Source organism: Rattus norvegicus, chromosome 18 (assembly GCF_021556685.1).
Source record: "Rattus norvegicus strain SHRSP/BbbUtx chromosome 18, alternate assembly SHRSP_T2T, whole genome shotgun sequence".
NCBI classification, from domain to species: domain Eukaryota; kingdom Metazoa; phylum Chordata; class Mammalia; order Rodentia; family Muridae; genus Rattus; species Rattus norvegicus.
This window is the reverse complement of record NC_141551.1, coordinates 75,153,444-75,159,905: the sequence shown is the minus strand read 5'-3', so window position 1 is coordinate 75,159,905 and position 6,462 is coordinate 75,153,444. Positions and strand designations below refer to the sequence as shown.

Sequence of the window (6,462 nt, the reverse complement as noted above, 5' to 3'; positions counted from 1 at the left end):
CTTAATCTGCAGGATACTAATGGCTCTGGACACCCCGTGAGAGTTTCCTTTTAAGTTACAATGGGGACCAAGAGGAACACAGCCATGTAACATTGCGACAAGACTGCAAAGTTACGCTTTTAGGCATCCTTCCTTTGGAATTTTAAAGTTGATTAGTTGACAAGACTGTTTGGCTTTTTTGACGCTCTAAAGACCACAGTGGTCTTTTCTTCTATTGTCTCTCCTGTAAATGTTTTCCGAGCTCGTGTGAAACTTTTTCTTTCTTAGTCTGTGCAAATGAAGCCCAACTGGTAGCAAGAATATTCAATGATACCTTCGAATATGATTCATGTAAGACGAAAAAAATCAATAATTTTCCAGTTAACCATGAGAAAGTTAGAGACACTGACCCAAAGAAAAATATTAGAAACTCATAGAACCTGGACCCTTGACCTAAGCGAGAGGAAGATGCTCAAGAGAACTGCTTTGCAATAATGCGTGCAAATTTAATGTGGTGGCAGTTTATCCTTTTCTTAATGGGCATATTCATCCAGAATGAGATTTGCAGAGACATTTTTTTTCTGCAGAGAAATTATTTGCATACTGTAGCAATAGGCAGATATATCATATTTCATGGTGGAAAAATTCTTTGTCCAAGAGACACAATCCTAGAGACCATTACATTGTTAGTTTTTTACTTCACCTAGCATTACATTTGAGAGAACAGTATTTGAGGTACTGAGGCTGTAACACCACAATGCATGACTAAGACCCTACTCTTCTGTAGGTTTTGGCAGGTGGTAAGTACTACCACGGGGGCTAGAATTGCTACTTTCCCCAGAAAATAAATCAGAGGTACCCATTCATCCAGACAACCTGTAAAGATAGCTGAGCCATCCCTGCCTTCGTTAGAGCCCACCCATTCTTTTGTTTCCTTCGTATTATTACCTTTGTAGTTCCTAATATGAAAATACAATTCTTAGAATGTCGAACTGTATCTAAATATCTTATAATTTGCCTTTATTTATTTATGTCTCTTCTCCTTGTCCCATAATTACATGAAACATTTTTTTTCCTGAATGTAGCCTACTGATATTATGTTTCATGATATGATCCACGACTGGCCAGTTTCTATACCTAATTGCCAGACAACGGCTGGGTTTCAATCACATGCCAGTCTCATACTCTGGTTTGGCAAAAGTATATATCCCTGCAGAAAAGGATTGGCTGTGTATCACCAACCACATAGAGAATTCGGAGGCATATGTTTTGAGGAAAGGAATCAGGAAGTATTCACTCGTGGCTGGTTTACTCATTTCCTAAATATTTATTGGGTAATGAAGACATGCTAGAAATTTATGGAAGTGTTGTGTTCTATCTCTGACTTAATGTTGCTTATGTGCTTGCTGGTGAAATGTATGTTGTGAGAGCATTTTCTTTGTCTAAGAATGGGTTCTTTAATGCTTTTGCTTGCCCACTTCTTTCTTTAAAGATAGCCAGAGAATTCAATAGAATATTGTGTAATAATTTATAAAAATGTTTCCTAGTCTTTTTGTCCACCTCTGCTTACCATTTTTAAACAAAAGAGCGAACTTTCTGTCTTTATGATGAAGTAAATAAAGGCTCTTCTAGTTCTTAAATTTTTTAAAAATTGGGCAGTGTTTTCCTTTATAATTTAATAAATATTTTCCTTTACAATTTAATAAATGCTTCCTGATGACTGCACATGGGGTAAGGCTGATTGGTAGTTCAGAAAGATCATAGCGATGGTGTTTAACTGACACTGTAGTCTTCCACAGTGAGTGGAATGACTTGTGTGACGTCACTGTCAAACCAGCAAGACCGCATTTATGCACCCATCATTTTCAGGGTTGTTGGTAACTTGGGCACACTTTCCTCAAATCACCTTGCCTCCTTGTGTCACAAGACCCAGTTCTTTCACATTCACTTCTATGACTGTCCCTTTGGTGATCACACCCAGGGTTGTATATAATGGGGAGGAGGGATTCCTTCTCACACCGAGTATAGGCAGGCAAAAGGTAGCTTTCAGCTCAGGGGGTGTGACATGGGCTTTTTTGGAACGTAGATCCATTGGCCCAATGAACCTTTCATATTTAGGTGAACCATCACTAACAAGGCAGACTTTTGTAACCATTCTCTTCCATGCCTTCTTTCTTCTTTTTCCTGTTGGAATAACTTTCAATACTTCTGTTTCTCCTTGGGCACGAACTTTGGGTAGAGGGACCTCCCATTTTCCCGCCTTTTCTTTCCATTTCTGCTTAATCATGTTGGAAAGTACTTTTGCTCTTGACTGCCCCTCTCTGTCCAGCAGGTAGGCAGGGACAGCTCCCTGTGGAGTATTCTCAGCATCCTTCTGCTTGGTGTTTCTCTTTTCATGTGTCTTAATGGTCTTTTTCATTTGTATTTTCTCATCATGGCACTGTTTATGGTAGAGCTTAGCCTTCAGGCCAATCTTTTTTTTTTTTTTTTTTTTTTTTTGCTTTCTTTGAACGTTCATGGGCCTCCCAACCTTCTTTCTTTCTCTTTTTTTCATGGTAGTCCAAACGATATCCATATCGTTTGCAGTGCAATCCAATATATTCATTTTGTGGCCTGATGACAGCCGTGGAGCAGCCGTCCACGACCTCCCGGGTTCCAAAAACTTCTTAATTCCTGGTATCACTGGCCCACGAGCCTGTTTCACTCCTCTTCTAGTTCTTATGTCAAACAGACAATGGTGTATAGAACCAGGGACTTGGCTTGTGCATTAGATGAACTACCTCTACAGACCAATGTAAGTGTATGTTGTATGTATGCATGTATGTACGTATACATGCATGTATGTATGTATGTGTGTATGTATGTATGCATCTTTGATGTCACTGGATCCTATTACGTGAATGGTCATTTGCATTTCTGAAAGGTAAATGGAAACACCCCAACTTATGTAATTGCCTTCCAAATTCCATTACAGTAATCTGAAAGGAAGGGCTCCATGAAAGGTGCTAGCATTCCTACTGCAAGGTGTGGTTCTATTGACCTTTACTACAATTAGTTTGTAACATACCCCATGTTTAAATACGTTTATTCAATGATTTTGACAAAATGTCTACTATGGCACTGAAAATTTGTCTTTCTCCCTAATTTTGGTAAAGTTGAGGAAATCTGTGCCAACGAGTGACTTGAAGAACTCCTGGATATCCTCAGACCTTTGCCTTTTAGGCTTGGTGAAGAGAGAGGATTTGTAAATTGAATTTAATCTTAGTAAGGAGACAATGATCTGACTGAACATACAGATGAAAGAAAACCCTCATAAAGCACTCTAATCTACTGGGATCTAAGGACTTGATTGCTCAACTTATTCACATATCGAGAGGATACATGTCCCTTCTCAAATAAAACAGATGTTCTTGGAACCCATTTAAACCATATTCTATGGAGCTCTTTACTTGGGTAATTTTTCTATTTTTTTCACAGTAAACTTCCTGTGGTTTGTGGGCTGTCTTAGCAAATCATGGAACATGAAGAGCTATTAAGTTAGAAGTACAGGAGGCCTGAGGTTTACAATAGACACCTAACGTCTGTCTGATTGTTCTTGTTAGACTGGGCTCTTTAACTTATTGCATTAGTAGTTAACTGTAAGTAGAAAGTACCAGGTTAGAATTGCAATCTTGGGCATGCAGCTAGGGTCCAAGAATTGGAGGAAAGTTGAGATAATACATACAGTAGGCATTGGACATGTTGAGTCTCTCAATACATTTGTCACATTGACCCCTCTGTTCATTATTGGAGAATATCTACACAGCTTTAATATACTGAACACATTTACAGCATAAGTAAATTTAACATGATACAGATGTTCCTTTTCATGTTAGGAAAAAGTCAAAAACAAAACAAAACCTAAAACAAGTCAAAACCAAAGTCAAACAAAACAAAACCCACAAGTAAACAAAAATAGTTCCTCAGCAAGAACCTAGCTATATGTTATGTTCAGTCATCTATTTCAAAGGAGAAGGAGGAGGGAGAGGAAGAAGAGAAAGAGGAAGAGAAAGAGGAGGAGGACAAAAGGAGGAGAAGGAAGCTGGAGAGCTGGGTGGAAGGAACTTTGAGAGGGAATCCATTTGTTTCTTTCCAAAGCCTGTTGAAGTCCTGGAATTGGAGTCTGAAGGAAACCAAAGTAGTGAGGACAGAAGGCAAGACTCAGAGAGGAAAAAACACCTAGAAACTTCTTGTGGGCAGCAGTTAAATGGAGTAACCAAAGAGATTCAATTGTTAATCCTAGGTATGTTTGCTTTAAAATTCCTGGCACTGCTCTTAAGCAACCACATGCTTACTCTGGTCTTGTGAAAGATGTGTACAGACTTGGCAATTCCCTATGAAGATTGTTTTCTCCCAGGACATATTGGTAGTCATGACATTGGTGGTGCAACTTTGTGCGGGGTGTGCTTTTTGTTCTCTTATCGTGTGAGAACATCCACTGGGTAGGTATTAGTTGGTGGAGCAAGGAGCTTCTCCGATGTCTGAAGGCAAATCAGCATCACTTCCACTTGGGGGACAGAAGTACTTCACACGTCCCACATGTGCTTCTAGGACACAAAGAAAGACTCATCATTCCGAGTACTGGGATAATTTGTTATACTGCACTCTGATGAAGAGAGTGTACAGTTCTCTAAACCACTTCCCGAAACTTTACCAATCCTCAGTGAATCAGTGAAAAGAGAGTAAACCATTGTCCTCACAGAAAATGGCGGATTTAGGGAGTTGCGGGGAGATGGAATTACATGTGAATTAATGATTATGATAGAAAACTATGTATTTATTACATACCTTGTTAAATTTTTATATAAATACATTTTATATAAGGTACAGAAACTTACAGGTTACTAAAAGATTGTATTGAAAATTTGGCTTTCATTGAATGATTTTTGCAGAACAATTATACAAAATTAAGATGTTCTGATCTTTCAATTAGCTAGTCGCCACATTTTCTTTCCCAGGAATATGAAAAAAAAGAACCAGTTGGTTAAATTTGAAGTCAGTGAGTCACCATTGTGGCCTAGAGCTGGGATAATGGCAATCTAGATCCCCATCAAGGCAAAATTGCGATGGGACAGGAATAATGAGTTAGCAGCAGTGTCTGCTCAGAGAGAAAGAGATATGAACGTAGACACGGACCAGAGATTCAATTAAGGAGATGCTGAATACTACACACCTTGGTGGGCCATGGGTCCTGAAAACTTAATGATTGCATTGACATCTTTCCATGTTTATTATGGCAGAACAGTATCCACAGACAGAATACCTGCTGTCTACAAAGGAAGGAACTGTCGGACATGTCCAGACTGGAGAGAGCTGGAGCACAAACTTTATTCAATATCCATACAGTGAGAAACAAGCTTTGATTTTTAAAATATCACAATGCAGCACATTAGAGTTCTGCCCTGTGTGATCAAGGGGACTTTTCATCTCATTCTAAGTGGTGCCAGTTTGTTCCGAGAACCTTTTCGTCCCCCTGAGCGGGCCCGTATGAGCCTCTCCACTTTCCAATCTCACTCAAAATTGCAGTGATTTTATTTGGGTTTCATCTTGGGAGTGATGCCATTTCTAGAAGAAATGATGAACCCACTACCAGAACAAACTGTGCTTCGGAAATAATCTGTGTTTTCCATTTCAGCAGCCTGAAACGGACTCCCCCCCCCCCCACCCATTTGCTGGTACCATTAACTCATCAATTAAGGATAACTAATTACCGCTTCACGTCAGCATTCAGATTCCTACCTTTGTCTAAACAGAGCTAGGATGCTGTGAGGAAGCTGATCCTGTAACTGAACTTTTCATCTTGGATGGGGTAAGAGGAGGAAAAAGATTTCACAGGCTGTCTGTGGAATAGAGGCAAGCCCCACGGATTCATTTACACAGCTAAATTTAGACAATACTGGGCTCCTAACAAGCTCTGTTTCTTCTTTTAACTCAGCTCTTCACAAGGATTTATACCAATGTTCCCTGAGGTAAGAATGGATCTAAAAGCAAACAGATATGCATATGCTTTCTCATATGAGTATATATATATATATATATATATATATATATATATATATAACTTACAAACTTCTTTTATTGACAATTCACTACTTCCATGAATTGAAGAATTCGAACATTAGCACTGATAATGTTTTCACTAAATACAGAAAGGGTAAGATATGTATCAGACACTGAGCATTGGTTCAATAGTGGTTATTATAACTCTGATGACTATTGCTTTCGTTTGTAATCAGAGTATTTCTTTCAAAAATGGTATGGATAGGTTGCACAGGGCCAGGGGCAGAAGCAGGAATGGTTCTCTGAGTTGGAGGCCAGCCTGGTCTACATAGTGAGTTTCACAGAAGCCAGGGCTGCATAGCGAGGACTTGTTGAAAGAAAGAAGGAAAGAAGAAAGGAAGGAAGGAAGAAAGGAAGGAAGGAAGGAGAAAAGTGGTCTGAATC

At 39.2% G+C, this 6,462-nt stretch overlaps 1 pseudogene; it reads right to left on the bottom strand.

Moving 5' to 3' along the window:
* Nucleotides 1-1,807: 1,807 nt before the first annotated feature.
* Nucleotides 1,808-5,314, bottom strand: Nsa2l1 (NSA2 ribosome biogenesis factor like 1; annotated as a pseudogene).
* Nucleotides 5,315-6,462: the final 1,148 nt, after the last annotated feature.